The sequence below is a fragment of the Falco biarmicus genome, chromosome 9, assembly GCF_023638135.1.
Source record: "Falco biarmicus isolate bFalBia1 chromosome 9, bFalBia1.pri, whole genome shotgun sequence".
Lineage (NCBI taxonomy): Eukaryota > Metazoa > Chordata > Aves > Falconiformes > Falconidae > Falco > Falco biarmicus.
Window position 1 is genome coordinate 30,164,974 of NC_079296.1, and position 21,356 is coordinate 30,186,329.

General features: G+C 39.6%; 1 protein-coding gene across 3 annotated transcripts in view; it reads left to right on the forward strand.

Annotated features, from left to right (window-relative positions):
- Positions 1 to 387: 387 nt before the first annotated feature.
- The window catches only part of PLCE1 (phospholipase C epsilon 1), a 163,799-nt gene continuing 142,830 nt past the window's right edge, over positions 388 to 21,356 (forward strand). For all 3 annotated transcript variants that reach the window (XM_056351898.1, XM_056351897.1, XM_056351899.1), the window contains exon 1: positions 388 to 778. The gene's annotated coding sequence lies outside the window, so the exon portion shown is untranslated. The remainder of the gene's footprint in view (positions 779 to 21,356) is intronic.

Here is a 21,356-nt window from a genome sequence, read left to right on the forward strand (position 1 = left end):
GGGGCGCTCCGGCGGCGCCGCGCGTTTGCGGGAGGCGGGGGGAAGGGCCCTCGCGGGCAGCGGCAGCTGGGAGCTGCCCGGCGTAACCCCCGCCGCGCGCGCCGCCCGGTCCCTCGCGAGCAGCCACGGGCGCAGGAGGGGGGGCGGCAGCGGAACCCGCAGCTGAGGCGCCGCTCCGGCAGCGTTACCCGCCGGGCTCGCGGGGCCTGCAGCAGCAGCCCGAGCGCTGCCCGGCGCCAGCGGGGCGGCCCGCGGGGCAGGCACCCCCTGAGGCGCCGCGCGGCCCCGCCTGCGGAGGGGCTGCAAAGCCACCCGCGCCCGCCTGGCCGCGGTGCTGCCGGCAGCCCGCGTGCGGGGGGTGACCGCAGCCACCCGCCCCCCCGGGGCCAGCCGCCCGGCGGGAGGAGCGCCCTCCCCGCCGCCGAGGAGGGGCGGTCCCGGGGGAGCCCTGGCCGGCGGTCCCGCGCCCTCGCTCCGCGGCTGAGTCAGCCGGCGGCGCTGCCCCGCGGCACCTCCCTCCATCCCGCCTTCCCTCCGTCCCTGCCGCCCGCCCCCGGCCCAGCGGGGCGGTGCGCGCCCGCAGCCCCCGCCCCCGGCCCGCCGGGGTAAGCGCTTGGCTCGCTCCGCCGCCCCGGGCAGCGGCGGCCGTGGAGCGCTGGCGAGGCGGGGGCAGCCCCGTCCCGCAGACCGCTGCGCCGCCGGGGCCCCGCCGCTGCTGGAGTCACTGGCCGGCCTGAGGAGGAGTGAGAGGAGGAAGATGCCGTGGGGACGCTGAAAGGTGCGTCCCCTGCTCACCCCCGCCGCTTTCACGGGCTCCTTGCCCGGCTCCCGAGCGAGGCTGGCGCACCCGGCCGGGGCTCGGCCCGGCATCCGTGGCGCCGAGAGGGAGCGCGGGGGGCTGCCCGCGGCGGGCGGGCCGGGGCTCCGCGTTCGGCCATGTTCCGCAGCCCCGCGCCGCCGCCGGCAGGACCCGGTGGGCCCCGCTGCCCGCGCCCTCCCCCCCGACCTTCGGCTGCAGGGCTCTCCCGCTCTCTCTTCCCTCGGGGAGGGTTCAAGAACATCCCAAATGCAGAAGCAAACTGGGGCGGATTGCCTTTAATCCACAGGCTACAAATTGTTATAAATTCATCCCTTACTTTCCTTATTCTCTCTTTTTTTTTTTTTTTTAAACCTGTTGTGATTGCACAAACAGTTGTTTTTTGATATTAAAGCGTAGCTGCTTGTAATCTGACAAGAGTGATGTAGCTTGTGGGGGACTTGGCGTGGGAGGGAGCCTCTGGTTGTAAGCAGTTGTGTCTCTCCCCTTGGTGGGACTCAGCAAGCCCCTCTTGCGAGCTCTGTGCGCTCTCGGTGGGTGCCGCAGGCCCTGGTGCCCAGGCGTGATGGGTGAATGCATTCCTTCCAGCTCCAGACTTCTCTTTGGCCTGCTTGGTAAAGTGTGGTTGAGTTACAAAGACTGTTAAGTCTGCAAACACTTCCAGAAATAGTTTCTCTGAAGTGTTTGTAGGATCAGAACCAAAGTGGTTGGGTGTGATGCTTGCTTACCAGTTCTGCAGCACCCCCTTGGGATGCCACCAGCACAGGGGATACAGAGAAGAGGCTATACAGGTGTCTGTGAACTAGGCGTCTGATAAAGTAAGTGTAAGAACTGGGTAGAGTGGTAGGGAAGTGCATAAAAATGATCAGATGAGCTTCAAGGAACAGTAAAATGTTTTGTGTATCATAGTAAGGCACTCTTGTGGGGAGTACAGTTTGGGCTTGTATTTATGTGACAGAAGTTTGCTAAGTATTTCAATCTTGTACATTTTATGTATGTATGTATATTTAAAAGGGGATCAGAGAACCTGCCAATTATGAAAAAGACATTTAGCAAATACTGCAAAGCAGTGACTTGTGTAGTTTAAGAAGTCATGCGTTTCCAACTACAGATAATCATCTTTGATCTGTGGTATCTCATCCTGTGAAAAGTCAATGACAGACAACCAATGTATGTGATCATGACAAAACCACAATGAAAAATGCCTAAACAAACCTGGGAGCAATGAAACAGACCAGGTGAAATCAGAAACAGACGCAGTGTTTTGCTGAAGGAAATGCGAAGCGTTTGTGCTTCAGAGAGAAGTGCCCAAGTCATAAAAAAAAGTGTCCAGTCTGTGCAGTAACTTGCACAGCGTTACTGAAATAATTTTTTTCTTCATAATCTAAATAGAAGTCATTCATGTTCTGCCATATTGAGATATTAATCTAGGATACCGTAATGAGTTCATTCCTGTTTTCATACGTGGTAAGAAATTTGTTGTTATTATTGCAGGCCAGGCAGCACAGTTCCTGTCCTCTCAATTTACATTGATTTAATGTGATTTAATAGAAGTGTGGTGGTCAAGCTAGAGTTCCAACAATTTAATAAGAAAAAACCCAAACTTTTATGTTCAAGAAACATGAAAGCTGTACTGTAGAATAAAAAGTTTCCGCAAATTGTATTTACTGGAAATCACAGAACAAGTTAGCGAAAGAGATGATAAGATAACTTGAAGTTTTGGAGATTTGTAAAATGAGAAAAAAGAATTCACTATATTTAGGTTATCCAAAAGAATGTTGTGAAACAATTTGAGCGCTATTTCTAAGTGCCCACAGAAGAGAGTATTTCTTGTATCAAAGAGCCAGTGACTAGAATCTGCACTGAAATCCAGTATAGAAGCAAGGCATATATTGAAAAATAACAGTTGTAACCATTCATGAAGGATCATGGTAGATTTATAATGGATGGAATCATTTAGCTTGAGTTAGCAGCCCTTTTTTTTTTTTTTTTTTTTTTTTTTTTTGAGAAGAGCAGCTGTAATTTAGCAATAGTTCTTGGATTTGAAACAATTGGTTAACGGAAGATGAGTTATAAAGGAGGCAAAATTTAATTAATCTAGTATTTCATTAAAAAGCCATGATTTGCATGTGGATGTTTCTTTAAACATTAAAACTAAGGGGTTTTCAGCAATCAGCTTAATTTACCTGCACGTTTACAAAGGTACTTCTGTCAGATTTTCTTTTAAAACACTAAATACCATACTTTGGAACAAGGCTTGTATTTTGTTTTCTCTTAGTACTGCATCTACCTCAAAATGGATATTGGCTCATGACTATGAGCCCTAGACTTTATAAATGGCAATGACAGTGTTATTAGCAATAGTTCACATCTTTTTTTGTTTTATATACTTTTAGAAAATACCAGTAACTGAGCCATCGTAATGAATCATGCAGCTCCAATGTGGACAGACCTACTCTCATGCCTGTTCACAATGCAGCCATTGATGTTTTCATTTGAGTGATGGCTATTATTTGATTATGCAGACAGCAGGTTAACGGCTGTCTGTACCTTTAGTATGCAGTCTGATTAATTTGTGAATAATAGAAAGCTGTTAGCATGCTAACATGAAATCCATGTTTTTCCTTAGGTTAATTCTATCCCTTCTTGAGCTTTCTTAATCTTATTTAGAAAAGAGTTGTTGCATGTGTACTTGAGGGACTACATGACTGAATACATATTACATGAGGGCAGTCCAGCTTACTCTGCATACTGCTTTATTTGTCTTGGCAAACCTATATGTATATCTGCTTGTGGGTGGAGTTTCCATGGTCATGGTTCTGCCGGATATTGGTCATATTTCACACTTTGATATTTTTTTGAGCGAAATGTCCATCTACTGAAATGAGACTCATGTTTAAGAGCTGGAGATAAAGTGGTGACAGTTGTTCTTTGCATTTCCTATATTGGGAGCTCTCTAATATTTTTCTTCTGTTTTTGAGGCACAAATTTGCATCTTACTTGAAGCAATGGAGTTAATTTGTAAATATGTCACTGTTGGATCAAAGTGTGGTCCTTGGTGGTTTCATATACTCGGTCATGCTGACGTATCTGTGCAAGAATTCATGTCACTGATTTTAAACTAGGACATCCACAATATTATCTTCTTAACTGCCTAGTCATTCATAAATAATCCAACATGTTCAAACTAAAGCTAGATGTACCATCAGTTACTGAAAATGGGTCAAGTCCGAGACCTAGAAGGAATGAGCTCAACTCCATACCAGAATCTTCCTTCTTTCGGAGCCCACGACATTTCTCTAATTAATCAAGTGTCAGTGATGGTGCCACAGGTAATACCAGCTCTTTCAGTGTATGATTTAAAGTAGCAGGGACACACACCTTGTGGAATATGTGACACGCCCCAGGGAGCTGCCTTCTGCATTTGTTACATGAAACTCCTGTGTACTTCAGCATAAACTTTGATTATGGAGGCAGTGCAGGCTTGAGTCTTGTACAAGGAAGTGTTATTCTGTAGGCCAGTATATTTAGTAATACTTTACTCACAGTAGTCCATGGCATATCATAATAGTTTAAATAGGCTATCAACTCCGGGATACTTTTTATTCTACATTGCTATCACTAAGTAGTATTTAATAATTTGTTATGACCTTTCCAGTGGAGCCACCTCATTTAAAAAAATACATTATTGCATTTTCTAATTATTGTAAGATTTCATAAGTAATTAAAAAAATAAATACTTGAGTATTTTCCGTATTCTTTATGTTAATCATTTGAATGTTTTAAATAAGACACAAAAATTGGAAACATCGTGTGCAAAGTCGAACCTGCCATTTGAAAACATTTATTTTTGGGGTAATGGTTTTATTTGATCAGTATGCACAAGTGCTGCATAACTTGCATCTAATAATAGTGTGTTTTCTTAAACAGATGACTCTCCAGTTGCATTGACCTTGCCTTGTGTACCAGGACCTTGCTGTCTGCTGTTTCAGACAATGCTCTGATGTGAGACCTCTCCTCCCACAGTATTTTTCTCTGTCCGTACTACAGCATACAGCAAGAATGCTGCTGCAGTGATCTCTGGTATTTGAGGTTTTTGTTACACTGCATCTTCTTTCTAACGTTTTCATAATGCATTCCTTTACTCCAAGTACAAAACTCTGTTGCTTGGATTAGGTTAATTTCTTTCTGTAGCAGTGCAAATGTCTTTCAGCAGCAACTTGATTTCCCTTTGGAACTTAGCAAGATAAAAAGGAGTCGTGGCAGAGTAGCTACTGCTTTGTGCACTACCAACAGTTCACACTGATGAACAACCTGTACATTTTCTCTTGAGGAACCTTCTTGATGCAGATGCCTCATTTTTAATTCCTTAGGGTTGCTAGGATTGTTTTGGATTACAGCTATGTATCAAATTGCAAGGGAAGAAGAAAACCCAGTGTTTTAATATTGAGGCTGAATTGTTTTCTGAAGAGAGTATTCTGCTTCTGTTCTAATTTTAGGTAATTTTCATACTCTGACATTTTTCAAAGGTGTATTTTCAACCAGTTATTGTTCAGTTTGGGCAAGTATGTTAAAATGCATTTAGAATCAGATTGTTGCATTGGTGGGCAGAGATTTCTAAGATTTGGTTAGTATTTTTCTAAGTTACTAGAAGGCAGCACACTTTTGGTGACTTTCAAATGTATCAAATGTTCTGTGAGCTTGTGCATTGTTTCTACCAAAAGCTGTGGGAAAATAATCTAATGGCAGATATTTCTTGTGAAAGCTTCAATTTTCTGCTCACCCTATGTGCACTTGTTTTAGTTCAACAGGCTTATGGGAAGCAGTAAAAGCAGAGGAATGTCTATCGAAGGCTCCAACCCCCTGGATTTCTGACTGCGGGAGAGGGTGACAAACAGGCTGCCTCCCTGTTTGGTTCTGTAATTCATGTTTGCTCTTTAGCTGCGTGGTGGGCTGCTTCTCTGTAACATTTTGAGTGGCAAGTGTCAAAGTGTACCAGGCAGATAATTCTTGAAGTCTTTTGTGTTGCGGTACTTATGCATTATTGCAGTACATCTGAATTTTTTAGATGAAAAATATTTCTTAATGTGGCTCCTTTAGAGCCCTTGACATTTTTCAGTGTAGCTGTTACTTTTGTGAATAGTCTGTTGCTTGTATGTTTCACCCAAAGAACAAAGTGGATGTACAAAGAGGGGAGACTCTTTCATAATTAGGTTTGCTTTGTTGTGATTGCCCGTTTTTTGTTTGTTTTTGCTTTTCTTGATAGTGAATTTACATAAAAGACAACAAAACCAGAAACAACAAAATCAAGCAGTCAGGCAGCTGCCTATGTTGGAAATCTTTTAGTCTTAATAACCACTCAAAATGTTGCTGTTGTTACTGATTTGAATATACATCTGCTCTTATTCTGTGCTTTAATTCAGCAAAGTGTAAACAAGAAATTCCATTTCAGTGGTGGTGTTCACTCAGTAGACATAGAAGTGAAATATGGAGAAACTTATTATAAAAATCGATGGTGTTACGTGTGCAATTAACTAAAACCTCCATGGCAATCCCATTTAGAGGCATTCCCAATTTCATTAGCATGGGTAATTTAAATATATAAGTCCAATTATAAGGCTTTTTTCTTTATTTTATTTTTGTAGGACGAATTTAGAAAGTAGCTATTTGATCATCTGTCACTGTATGAAAAGTCCAACAAGTTATAGCTTAAAAATTAAATATGCTGTTCTGAATAGTCTTGATATGTCTACCAACATGTAATAGGTATACTATTAGTTCAGTTCTGCGTGTTTGGTTTTGTTTTGATTGTTTTCAAAATGATCTTTTCTTCTTTTAAGATGTGGCTGTTGGAGGGCATGGTTGGAGGGTGATAATTATTGCTCAGTGCTCCCTGCCCACCAGTAACTCATCAAGTTTCACATTCTGCTCTCGCTTTAGATGCCTTTTAGTTTCTCCTCCTCCTCCTCCATAGTATTGAGTCTTGTGTCCCATTACCCGGAGTCAGGTTGTAAGAGGGAGTGGTTGATACTCGGGGAACGTGATACCATTTCCTTCTTCTGTATCTTTGGTACTTTTGGTTCGACATAACTGAGGTATGGTATTAGCATATTGCCAGTTGTGATGTGATACTGTGGTATGTGGAGTTACAGATTGCTTTCCACAAGAGAAAATGAAATAGTTGCGTGCTTTCAGTTCCCTGCAGTGCAAGTTTATGTGCTTGGAAGCAAGGAGTATCTATTTTCAGGGTATGTTTGCATTAGAGATACTTGTCTTAGTGAGAATACCCTTGCATTCCTGGAGACTGGACACCTGCAGAAGCTACCTGTCAGTGGAAAGGGTCAAATAAAAGGTTGACTGTGTGTTTACACACACCGAAGCCTACTCATCCAATAAATGTATAGCTTAACAACACTGTTCCCTTTCTCCCCACAAGATCTCTTGGTGAGCTGGTATCTAGCAGAACAGCTCAGTCATGCCTTCCCCCCAGTGTTATATGAAGTCTGCAGCATTTCTGAAAAAGGAATATTATTGTAATTTGCTGAGAAGGGGAAAGTGCACAGCTTTTTCTTTCCTCTGCATTAAAACTGTGCTGTCTGTACTCCTGACTCATATCTAAAAGCAGTTATTTGCCTTCTATATCTTTTTAAAAAAAGGCTCTTTGGTGTATATCATACTATAGAAACATATATACCCTTCCTACATTTTGGTTATATATTTTATGTAATATGCCTCTGTTTACAGGTAAAATTATGGATTAGTTAACAGAAAGATGTTACCATGCAACTAATTAAACAGAGGTTTAAAAACACCAGCTGCATGTACAGTGTTACCTCATATTTGAAAGGCTGAGAAATTTCCTAACTTTGGAAAAGTCATGTTGTTGACTTCATGTAATTACTGTCTTTTAAGGAACAGTAAACCTTGCATCTGTAATATATCTGTCAGGGTATTTCTGGATAGATTCTTCTTGCCGTTCTTGAAAGTTGTATTAGCTTAGCCCAAATCCATGTAACATTGGATGCTGTTGTGTTTATTTTGTTACCTGTTCCATGTTGGCAGAAATATGATATATGTAAAAATACAGGTTTTGCTATCAAGTTGTTTTTTGGTGCTCTATTAAAACAGATTTCAGAGACTGTATTACAAGATTCTACTCCGTGGTTGAACTAACTTGCAGTATGAAACAGAAATATTTATTGATTTTTTTTTTTTTTTAATGAGTGAAGTTGAAGGATTACTTTTTTGTTTTGTTGTTAACCTAAGCCAAACTAGCCTTCTTGGTAGCCTTCTTAGTACTTAACCAGAAAACATTTGTAGATTAAGATCTAGAGTTTAAACTTGTTTGGGAATACAGCAGAATCCCAAAATTGTTTCCATTCTCATCTAGCTTCCCTGAAATAAAATCAAAGTATATATACAATACCCTGGTATCAGAATGTTGTGGTCATTAAAAATCTAGCTTTAGTGGCTATATATAGAGAGAGTATAATGTTAATACTGTTCTCTTTTGTGTGTGTTAAGCAGATATTGTCAACTACCAATCTAGCTGCACAGATTAAATTTGTTTCTATATAGTTATGAAAACATTTTGTATTTTATATAAAGAAATAATATTCTTTTAAAACATTAGTTTAGGGCCATGAGTAAGAGGGGTTTATGAGTCTCTTAAATGCCCCCCCCCCTTTTTTTTTCCAGTGGTCAGCTGAAATTTTTCTTGTTCCATCAAATTCTGAGCTATGGCAAATATTTTATTTTTAATTGAATTTCTGTCACTCAATTATGAACGTTTTTTGGAAGAGTGTATTGCTTGTTGTGATTATGTTTGTGCAGAAAATTCTGGAACTGTCTTAAAACTTATTATTTCTGTGTAATAGGAGATATAATGACTTGAGAAGATCAGGGAAAATATGAAGTCATTAATTTTTTGTAAATTCATTTGTACAAAGGAATGGGAATTTCTTGGAAATCAACAATATTTTGGGCTGCAAATGGTACTTCCTACCCTTCCAAGGTAAGGGAACAGTAAAATTTTAGGTATCTTCAGTAGAATCAGAAAAGAGAATGGGTAATTGGTGGTATTAATAAATGGATGGTATCTACAACTGAAGTCTAGACAGGTTTTTCAAGTCATTCAAATCCATTCTGGGGACATGCCAACAAACTGGTTTTATTATGAAAACTGTGTTACCAGCACCAACTGTTCAGTGCATCAAGTTCCAAATCCTCATTATTTTTCCCCTTCTATGATTAGTTTGGCTTAAAAGTAATAAATGTGGAACCTTCCTTTTGGTCTTAAAATTCTTAAAGCTTTATTGTTCCCACTTTCCTCTTGTTTTTATAACTAAATGGTCTGTTTTTAAAGCTGAGATTATGAGTAATTATAAAATGGTATGACTAGGGGCTTCTAGAAAAACAAGTGCCTTTTCTGAGTACCTGACTGTAAGAATTAGCAATACTATGAAGTCTGTTTAGAAATTAATTCTCCATACTAATTGAACTGTGATTCTAGATTTGCAAGCCAGGTTCAGTAGTGGTTTGTAGAAATAAACAGTTCCCTAGACAGCAGGCTATAAAACAGGTCAGCGTTAAAATATGCAGTAACATCTTTCAAATGTCTGTATAGTATTACACTACTATGCCTGCCTGAATTCTCCTTCAAGATTCAGATCATAACATCTGTGTGGAGATTTGTTACCTGGTAGGCACAGGAATGATTGGGAAGTGTAGACACTAAAGGGTTTTCAGGAGGTCTTCACATCCACCCCTCCAGAAGAAGCAAGTTTGCATGTTCTCTTGAAATTTGTGAATGTCATTCTACATTGCCAAAAGCTTATCTCCACGTTTGTGTCATCCCCTCATTTTGTTCCATGTAGTCTTTATTCTGTTATGCAAGTTGATAATGAAAACACTTGTCTGTAACAGTCAGTTGTCCTGTTGGCTAGATACCTAAAGCTGTTACTAGGACTAAAATTTCTGACGACAGAAGATAATGTACCTCAGTTGTAACAGTACAGCACAGTATTATATCCTGTGTAACAGCTTCTATACACTCCTAAACTTCAACTGTCTGCTTTATAGAAAGCTGGAAAGAGTTGACTTACAAGTTAGTGGGAAAGCTGTAAAACTATGTGAGAAAGGTGTGTGCACAGATTTAAAGCAAGGTAAAACGGTTTGGTATAACAGCATTGTAGCTATGATGGCCAATAAAGTATCTAATCTGTACATGAGTCACTCTGCTCTAAACTCATGTGCCTTCCTCCGGCTTGACATGGTGCTCTGATTATTTTTCTTTTGCTTTATAATGACATTGTCAGTCTTTTATGAGCTTTTCTCTGTTCCCTTGAGCTCTGAGGATGCTATTGAGAAGAGCAAAAAGCCCCAAACAAAAAAAAAAACCAACCCCAAACTCTTCACTTGCTGTTCTTGCTTGAATTTACACTTACAAAACTGTCCTAAACACTTCAGGTGCATTCGACTTGATGAAATCAATGGATAATTTAAAAAAGCCTGATAGCCTCTGCCTCCTAGTTTTCCCACTTTACTCATCTTGCTTACAGTAAATCTCTATTTTGTTAGCAACCATATGCATCCCAATAAAGGTTTTAAAGTTTGAATTGAGACAGACACTGTCTCAGCTCTTGGCCAGTGAATGCAAAGAAAGTTGGCCATGTTCCCTCTACTTGCCAGAAAAGCATGAAAGCTGGGGCCCTGCCTCTGTCAAAGAAAAAGGAAAGCTCTGAACTTTTTACATACAGATTTTTGAAAGTATTGAGTCCCTGACCTATTCTTGGTAGGACTTGGCAGTCTCTTGCTTGCTAGATGTGGCCTAAAGACCCCAGGAAAAGGCCTCTAATCTTCAGTGAAGATTTATAGATCAGCCTGGCCTTTTTCCTCTGGTTATCAATTTGACTGTATTCTTTTTTTCTCTCTCTCCTCTAGTTAGTCTTAAATATAAACAAAAGAAATCCCATCGCTACTGTAGTATGGTTTTTATGCGTGTGGCTTGTCTCTGTTATGCTTTCTACTAAATCTGAAGACCTTCTTTAATTTTTTAAATGTTTGATGTACGTATGAGTGTATAATTAAAAGAGTGTACATACTGTTGTCATCTAGTATTGTACTGTTTATTGTGTGTTTGGGTATAGGTGCTTCATGTACCTGGTCCCCTCCCATACAGGGCTTTAAAACTTTCAGTATTCAGATTATCTGACAATCCATTGATTGATGTGCGACTGTATAAAATAAAGTAAGAATATTAAGTTACAAAGCAAATTATCCATAAATTTTAGACTTATTTTTAATATGTGCTGGTATGGTTTTAAAATATTGAATTAATTATTAGCAAATATTTGAATTTAAAGCATTAAAATCCAGAATATTGATTTTTAAAGTACTACAGTGGTAATACCTCTTGCACATTCTTCTTACCGTAACTGTACTATATAGAGGTTGCTATGTATTTTTTTCCTGGTGAATGAATCATGAAAACCAAGGGTTTTTGTTTTTGTGGTTATTATAGGTGATAATTATGCACCCCTGTATCATATATAACTGTTATACAGTTATATAAATAATGCACATCTGACTGTTGGCTTTTTCTTAACAGTTATGGCATATTTTCTGTAGTGGGTATAGTTTTTATTTTTCAGAGATGTCACATGTAAAATAAGAAGTGATGAAATGCATAAACTGTATTTCAAAAATATGTTGATACATTATAGTACTGTAAGCGTTATTACTTCCATAGCTGTTTCTGCTTTTATAACAGCATTAGAATGCTTAAATAAAACCAGCCAGTATTGAAGATTATAAAGCCAGAAAGCTATATAGAATTAATGAAGACCTTAGTGTGAGGACTGTGCTGTCTGTTTCTAATTTAACCTATTCTCAGATTACTCTCAGGAGCCATTCTAAGTTTGTCAAATACTTTGAGAGGTCTACAGTAGATTTTGTTTTTGAAGGTAGAGCTTGCCTTTCCTAAACTGAATTTCATTCTACTGATTTTATTTTTAGCTACCTTTAAAGGCAGGTAAAAAGGCAAAGCAGTATTCAGTAAATAGTTTTTAGTAGCTTTGGAAGTCAATAAAAAGATGTCTTGAATATATAGGGAGTCTGAGTGACATGGTCTGTGCTAAATTAACAAGAGCAGGGCAGAGGAGACAATTAACAGTTTGCAAGGTACGTTCATAACAAAATAAGAGGACTACTGACTTTTTTTAAAAAAAAGCTTCCCCCCCCAAGCCCTAGAACTTGAGGGATGCCAGTTGGTTTGGAAAAGACAGAAATGAAAAGGATTTGCAGGAACAGGTAACTTTTGAGGTGTGGCAGTAGCATGCCTAAGAACATAGATGAAAGTATTTGAAATCTCAGAGGACAGGTTGATCTGCTTTCATTTATGTGTGCTGGTTTTATATTTGTTTCCTCATAGGTCATCTACTGTTATCCATGAACTTTATTCTAGATGTATAGATACTATTTTTTTTTTCTTCTCACCTGAGTTCTCATGCATTATCTGCTTCTTCCTTGTTGGCCTCCCAACAACCAGAAGGCTACTTACAGGAAAGCAATAACAAAGAACTCCATATAGTATGTGAGATTTTAGTTGGAAAAAAGCTTCAGACTGCCTCTTGCACCTTGTGAGTGCTGGTACAGGTGATGATACCCTCACTGAATTACCATTTAAAAACACTGCCTCTATGTATCTTCAATGAACTTGACCAGTTGTGGCCAGCCACTGGTATACACTGCCTTACAGACTGTCTTGAAACAGTTTGGGTTTTTTTTTTGCTCTGTTTTGAAAGTAAATAGGTTTTTGTTGTACTCGGAGCACTGCTGCTAGAGCATCAGCCATTGTTTTGTTCCAAACTGGTGTAGATTGCGCAGACCATTAGTTTTCATTGCTGCTTTGCCTCCCCTCAGGGATGTTTTCTCGTGCCAGTTATTACTTCATAATGCACTCAGCTGCCTGCTAAGGTCATTGTTGGTTTGAATGATCAGTCCTGCAGGTGAGCCTCCTGCATCTAGCCTGTTGTTTTTTCTCCTCAGCAGGATGAAGTCAGTGTTGCCATCTTGCCCACAAGGAGCCTGACTACAAGGCCTTGGGCTGCTCCTTATCTTTTAGTTTGCTGCCTCCATACTGGCCTGACAGCATTCGATTCCATGTTTCAGAGTAACCTCCTCACCCCTGCTCCTGGCCTTGCAGGCAACATAGGAAATTCAGTGTTTGTTGTGCTCTTCGGGTGTTACCTGATCACAGCGCTTCCTCAACTTCTTTTTATCATTTGTGGTGAGGCTGTGGTCATGCCCGATGGTGAGGCCAGTGACCTCCCTTGTTGGGAGCTGGGGGAGGACGAGCTGGGGGCTGGGGCTCTGCCACAGCCCGCTTGTGTCAGGACCAGCACCAGCAGATGTGTCAGGTCCCAACGTCAGTCTGGCAGGTCTGATAGAGAGCTCAGGAGCAGCAGAGAACAGGGCCTGGGCCCAGAGCTGCCAGTGATGTATTCCTAGCCTAGGACAGTCCTGAGCTGAAATGGCTCCTGGGCCTGTTGATGGGGGATACAAATGGGGCTGATTATCGCATTTAAGGATGTGGTGTGCTTGGGGCCTTGACCCTCCCTCTGACAGACGTCTGCAATAATCTCGTCCTGGGTTAGCATCGCACTTTGTTGTGCTAGTTGCAGCATTGGTCTGTCATTATCATACCCAAGTACGTTACAGAAAATGGAGTAGTTGCATCTTGTTTAAGTGTTACAGCAGAAATAACCTTGGGTGTTTCGCCAGGCGTTGGCTTGTTTGTTATCTTTTACAGTCCCTTTGTGGTTGAGTTCTTACGCTCGTTTAACTGTGCACTGACTGTTTTCTCTCTGGTGCTCTCCCTTCTCCTCTGCTCACTCTTAAGGTATACATCAGGCATATATGTGTATACCTCCTCCCTTCTAGGACCTTTTTGCGCTAAATACAAGGATGTTAAGAAATGTGTTAGCAGCAGGGATGCACAATCAGATGGATGCAAACTAATCCACTTGACTGAGAAAGTGTTGCCTATATATATAACACTCGTATTTACACAATACATTATTACTGAGGCATATGAATAGTGGAATGTATACATACAAAGGGTAAAAAACCCAACAAGATTTCCTAGTAGCATTTTCAGATTTTAGTGAAGCAGTGTTGTTTGGATACTAGCAGAGTCTCTGGCACGTATTGCTGCTTATGTGAAAATAAAAAAGGGTGTTTCAGAGAAGGAAGTGTCCTTTTCCAAGTTATGAGCTGCAATTTTTACCCTGGTTCCTTATGGGAATGACTTTGTACAGTCACACTGTGTGTCTGTATGTCTTTTCTTCCAACTTTTAACTTGTCCTGTAGCAATCAGGTTTATTGCAAAAGTGCAGGTCTCAAAAGTGCTAAAGACTCAACAAATTTTATGTAGATGTTACTCAGTCATAGAAGATAAGTTCTCTACATCATCCTGTCTGTGAAGAATTGCTGTGAGAGCTCACACATTAGCAGAGGGTCCACATAGAAAAAAGTCCATAGTAGTACCCCAAATGTAAGAAGACCTTCAGTTGGAACTGGATTCTCCTTGTCACCATTATTCAGAATTCATTACTTCTAGAAATAACTAAGGAATATAATGCTTGTTATGTGTTCTATTTTAAAGTGTACCTTTAGCAACTGAATACTCTACGTGGTCATTAAATATCCTCTGAAATACTTATCCATTGATTTTACCAAGAACTTCACAGTGTTAAAGTTGCATTCCATCTGTTCAGCTGAAAGTACAAGAACTTTTAAGAAATGTAAAAAACTTTGAACAAGTGATTGTTTGCATTTGATAAGTATAGAACTAGCTTTTGCCACACGTTCTTATCCCAATTAACTATGTTGTGAAGACTGAAGGAGACGAAAAATCTGGGATAAAGCCGCGTCTTATCAGGGAAGCAGATTTTCATATTTAGAATTCCAACTTCCTTGAAGCAAGGAGCTCAACTGTACTACTCAAATGAGCTGTGTTATGATGACTGCAATTAAGCTGAACACTTGCTGAAGGTTATCTTTTTATCCCAAAAGAAATGGTGAAGGCCAAGTGAACAATTATAAGCCACAGTTTCTAGTCGGGAATCTCACAACTAGTCAGAAATACTTAATGGACTGCTTTCATAGAGGCTTTGAAAGGTAACCAAGAAAAGCAAATAAATCTGTATTTGCTCAGCAAGGATACAGATATTCATTCCAATTATTTTAAAGATCCTCAAATAAAAGATTGTCTGAATGTGTCATAATCATATATGAAGACATGCTGTGTTGATCCTCACGCATGTTTCTCCTTCAAATAGGTTAAGAAAGAAATGCAGGTGAAGCTTAAGGAGCATGGAAGCTGCTGTAAACATAGAATTTCTCTGTGTCTTGTTCCATTTGTCCTGGAAGATGTGACAGTATATTATAAAAGAAACCTCATAATTTTGATCCTGGGTGTATTTCCTTCCTATTTATTTATTTATTAAGACTGAATAACTAGTATTTATAGTGTGAATTACAATGATGCCTACAAGAGTTTTAAAATACTAAAACATTTAATTTGAAGTGATCATTTAAAGTTGATTATGTTGGTAATGACCTCGTATGTTAGTATAGTAAATATCTTGTAATGTTGCAAAAAATAATTTGCAGTTGTGTGGTGGCTTGCTGCTTGCACATTTAATTCTGGCAAGAGCCAACATCTTAGAGATTACTTCATGACTTGAATGAGTCAGATGTCAGGCTTTCTCCCAGAGAATGATGTGGGTTTTTTTCTCTTGCATTCTCTATTAGGCATGATAATAATATGCAGATGAAATAGCAGATAATCAAAAGAGAAAGTAAAAATATTAAGGGACTAAATATTATGATTTCTGAGTGAATGGTATGCATAGGTCAGGAATGGTACACAAAGAAAATGTATTTTGAGAAAGTGCAAGAGTGGTGCAGTAATTTAATAGTGTTAGTTTTCAGCATTTGAAATATTTTTCTTTGCTTTTCTAGAACTAAAATGTAAATGCATAGATTGACAAATGACTGAGCTCTTGTTCACATACAGATTACCTTTTCATTTTTATTTGAAACTTATACTGGGGTTTCAGCCTCACTCTTGTTGCAGTTATGACAGCTGAGCAATAATATATAAGTTACTACTCAAATGATGTTTTCAATAGGACTGCTGTGGTTTAGCATACTGTGAATAAAAGTGTTAACTTAAATTTACAGAAGATAAGCTGTAGTGATATATGTGCCTCTAACATACCATCATACATTTTAGTAGTCAGAAATACTTTTATTACAGGTTTGTTCTGTTCTCACCAGTGTGGCTAGGATTACAGCTATAAAGGACGGAGAGAGAGAGAGGGAAATGAGAGAGGACTTGGATGCTCACACAAGAAGGGTGCTGTGAGGAAGAACAAACAAGACAAGGAACCTGAGGTGTTTGATCTTGTTGCTTATTGTGTGACTTGGTTCAGAGTAATCTTAAAACTTTGGCAGGTTGACAGTTTTTAATGGCAAGGTGCAGTTGCAGTTTATTGAAATATATGTCAGTGTGCCACTTGTAAGTCCCTTAAAGTTATGGTTTCACACTGGGCAGAAATACTAGATGAACTCAGATGGGAAGGCTACCTTTGTGGTGCTTTGCTGTTAGCTGGAACTAGGTAAGAAAGAGGATTGCTGGGGCTGGAGGTTCCCGCTGGAAGGGCACAGATTTCTTTGTGATGCTAAGCTCTCTGGTATTACTTTAGGAAGATGGAGGATGAGAGATAATGATGTTAGGGTATTTGGGAAATGGTTCTTTATCTTGAGGCTGAATGGTCACTCAGTTACAAGCTGTTGAGCTAAGGCTTGGATGTCCTCTGGATTAGTACTTGTTACTACAGTGTCCAGGTAAATAAAGCTACTTCTATAGAAACTGGTGTGTTGGTTTCTATCTCTACTGAAGCTTGGATCCCAGTGCAGGGAGAGAAACCTTGCTGGGAGACATAGGTGGTGCTGCAGGCAGGGCGTGGAGTGTGGTTGGCATGCTGTGATGTCTGAACCCTGTCCACTAGTCTGAAAGGATCTGTCTGCTCTAGGGCTGGGCCAGTGGCTGGGTGACCAAGGCATTAACTTCTGAAGGCTTGAAGCAGCTGACTTAGACAAACAGTATCCTTTGGTCAGGGTAGCATCTCTGAAGTAATCTTCTACAGGTGTAGCAGGAAAAGAATCAGGTCAGAGCACGAAGCACTCAGTTCTGTCGCTGGTGTGCCGTTGTGAATCTGTGTTTGGATGTTGTTTTGCAAGTGAAGGCTTGCAGTCAATTTCCTACTTACTTTCCCTTTGCACTCAGGAACTTGTCTGTCTTTCAAATAATACAATTTTTCCTGCTCACATGCTGAGTTTATATGTGATTATGATTCTTTGAAGAGAGAGTTTGATAGAAACTAGAATGGAGGGAATATACCACGTTTAAAAATGACGTTAGTATATAGTCCCAGGTTACTGTTGACTTTTTGGAGTTGTAAACTGTTAATGTTTCAAAGTGGCAGATTTTGAATGTGATAACCCAGTCCTCAGAACAGGAATGTTTGCATGTAAGCTTTCCATTTTATATTAACATTTCAAGGCCACAGAAGTGATTGGCAAATGACAGGAAATACATACAACCATTTCCCCCATATTTATTATTTGTATTTTGATGACAACAGTGATTTTCGTTCATATGTTAACAGAAACACCATTTGTTCTATTTTAAAAATATTTTGTAATCGAGATTCATTGTGCACAAACCCCCTCCACTTCTGCTTCTTCACTTCTGTTTCTGGGACTTCACTTGGATTCCTGATCAGCAGAAAATCCTCCTGTTATTTTCCAACATATTTAACACTGGGTGGCCTTAGAGAAGGAACTTGCTGTGCTTTATCAGCTGAGGAGAAATGGCATAAATTGACTAAAGAGAAACCACATGAATGAAGATATGTGTATAGAACTTGAACTAGTTAAGGGATAAAATGAAGATGTGAATGATGACATTGAGACCAGGGGAACCATAAAACCTTCAAAGGTGGAAAAAGCCTTGAAATAGGATGATGGCTGAATTATTTACCAGCTTGGAGCTCTAGGTTTTTTAGAGGATCTGAATGATTGATTGATTGTTGGTACTCAAATACACACAGAACATGTGGGCAATTGCTGTTCACTGCAGATCCCTATACAAGATCCTTGGTGGGCCTGAGTGAGGCAGTTCTGACCTCGTGGCAAGAGTAATGTGTTACTAGGCTCAGTGAATCCCCACGTTAAACACTGAGCTAACTAGCCAGACACTTGGGGTTGGAAGAGACAAGCCTGGTACTTGCCCATGTCTTTTTGTGTTGTGTCCAGTGCATATGTTCCTTCATAGCAGTTCAGTTCGGGGGTAAACTGAGGTTAGAATGAAATTAGAAGAAAGTAGTTTGTACAGAAGACGGAAAGGAGTATTGGGGTTTGCTATGTTTTGATGTTGAAAATGACAGCCCCCTTTCCTTAGGTGGGTATTCATGCAAAGAAGAAGGGCAATGAGGACCCTCTAATTGGTATAGGGATCAGCTGTGGAGAACTGATGGCAGACCACCATGTGGAACTGATGAAGGGCAAATCACTGTCTGCATAGTGCAAGTTGTTGCCAGGTGAAAAGGTTAATAAACCTGCTGCCCAATTTAAATCATGTCCCTTGTATCTTGTTTTTTCTATCTGCATGTCTGAGACAGGTTTCAGCTGCTCTTCAGTCGCTTGATCTCACATTTGACTTCAAAGTGAAAAATTTTCAGTAGAGTATATGGGTGGAAAACATTTGTATTTTTAATACAGTGATTTTTAACCCTGATGGATATAGTGAACAGAAGATATTGAGGATGGTGTAGGGGGGTTGACCGAATCTTTTCTGAAAAAGTCTGGTAAGTTGACTAAATAAAACGTGTTTATGACACTGTAGGAAGGTGATCCTGCTCAGCTGATACTGCTTGAACTGTTAAAAACTCCACTAAAATAAGTAGTTAGCTTTCTCATCTAGGATTCCTTTCTGCCTTTTTTCCTTTGTTTTTACAAGATACTTTAATTTTATCATAGTAATTCTTACTGCTGATCAAGAAGGTTACTTTGTTAATTTTGCTTTACTGAATGGCATTTCCTGTTTTTATTTGATGCTTGGAGGTGTTTAAAATCTTGTTTCATTTCTTCTAAGAGGAATTCCTTACATTTTAATTTTTAATTTTTAAAGTTTTATTTGGCTTATGATGTGCCATCTTTGTTATGTTTTCAGCTGAATTTCATGTAGTGAAAATGCAATTCTGTAAGCAAGTTTGCATTACGCTTCCTTTTGAGGGCATGTTCCCTTTGCTTAGCTAATCAGGTACTCTCAAGTCTGTGCAGCAGTTGCACTAGAGAATTTTTTATGATTTAAAATTGGGAGAGCGTGGTTAAGATGTGTAACTCTGTATTAGCTTTAAACATATTTAGGTCTAATTTGATGATGATCAGATAAGGGACAGCAGAAGAATTGATTCGTTTATGTCCTGGTTTTGGTTGGGATAGAGTTAATTTGCTATAGTTAATAACTCTGAAGAATGTAACTCCGGAGAATTGGGTTGGTGCTCCTGGTTTTCAAGATCACTGTGGTGCGTATTTGGTTTTGGTAGCGGTGTTTTCAAATCTCCTTTAGAACAAGATGATTTTTTATGTTGAAACTATAAATAATGAATTATATGAGTAATGCCAGTGAAGGAGAGAATAATTCCTGAATTCTGAAAAATTGTTGAACATTTCAGGTAGTACCATTCTTACTGTTTTGTACTACATTTGAATAACGGAACATTCCTTACAGTCTTTGTTTTGTTGTGTTTTATCTTATTTGTCAGTTGCAACTTGTGTTGCTTTAACCTCTCAGATTTTTAAACTTGAATGTCCATGTTCCTATAGGTTAGTTTTTAGGATGTATTTTGATGACTCATTACGGCTGTCTCAATGTGGGATACTGCAGATATATTTCTACTCAGGTCTTGGATTTTCCCTCAGCTCTCCACCATGCTTTATGCTTGCACTGTCTGTCAACTTCTATGATCATTGTGTTGTGAGTGGCATCAGGTAATACTGCCTGAAGACTAGTCTTTCTTTTTTTCCTGGGTTAGTTTTCCTCTGGATCAATTGATTCCCTTCCCTGCAGGAGTTCCTGTTCAGGAGACGGTGAAAATACTTCACTGAAGGTGACAGGGGATGAGGGATATGCCTCTTTGGCTGGAGCTTGCCAGTAGGTCGGCTTAAACTTCAAAACTCATCTTTAATCTTGTTCTTTTTTGCATGGTTTGTATGATTCTTTTTTGAATTCTTAAGTCTTAAAAGGAATCCTGATGCACTGGTCCATTTGTCTTTTACTTGGGTTTTTTTGTTTATTTTATTTCTTAATACACAGAAGAAAAACGGGAACTATAGTATTTGTCCTTGTCTTTTCTATAATACATTTTATTAATTGTTAGTTATTTTGTATTCATTTATAATTTATCTTATCTTTCAAAGAGATTCTGTTTACCAGTGTGAAGTTTGTTGAATTCTGTGCTTTGAAGATTTTTGTTTTAAATTCCGCTGCACTCCATTTTCCTGTGAGTGTGAGACTCAGTGCTCCAAAATATTTTTCACCCATTTAAGACTGTTCTCAGCTTTTCAAAAAGTCAAGGAAATTACTCCAGTAGTACTTGTTCAAAGATGGAGAAGGATAGTCCTGCCTTTAATGGTAAGAGTTGTCATGCATCTCAGATGGGACTCATTCATCTGAGTGTCAATGATGAAATTACAGCTTTCAGATAAGGTCACTTAGCATGAAATTCAGGTAACCACTGATCAGAAAGTTTATTTAAACAGCTTATTGCAGATCAGGTCTACAAAGAAATAAAGGACTGACCCTTGACAGTAAGATAAATTCAGTTTTGGATTCTCTCAGTGCATCTCTTCATACAGAAAAATTTCTGTAAAAAAATAGAGTGGAGCTGGTATCTGGCAGTAGCTTCAAATTCTGTCTTAATGCAGTGATGAATGATGAGGCAATTGAGAGGGTTCACCGTCTGGCAGACGTTTGAATAATTTGAGACATCTAATACTTGATCGTGTTTAGATAAGTATTCTAGAAATTAGAAAAAAGACTTAACTTGACAGGATACATAAATACTGTGGTTCTTTGATTTTTTTGTTGTTGAAACAGATACTGATCGTAAATCTGAGGTTCGGCATGATGCTCTGTGCCAAATGAAATGTTGTTATAACTTGCTTCCAACTGTTCAAATAGTGTTTTTATTCATCTTCAGTGATTCTTAAGAGTCTGGCTATTTCCTCCTTACTATTTGCCTGTGGTTCCCTGGGCAGAAGAAAGGTTTAGAAAACTGATGACCTGTTGGTGCCCTGTTCTTGTATCTTCTGCTTGTTTCTGGGATAAGACACTACAATGAAAAACTAGTAGTGTGCAAGATACAGGATGAAGTAAAGAGGGGTTAATAAATGTGGCTTTCTT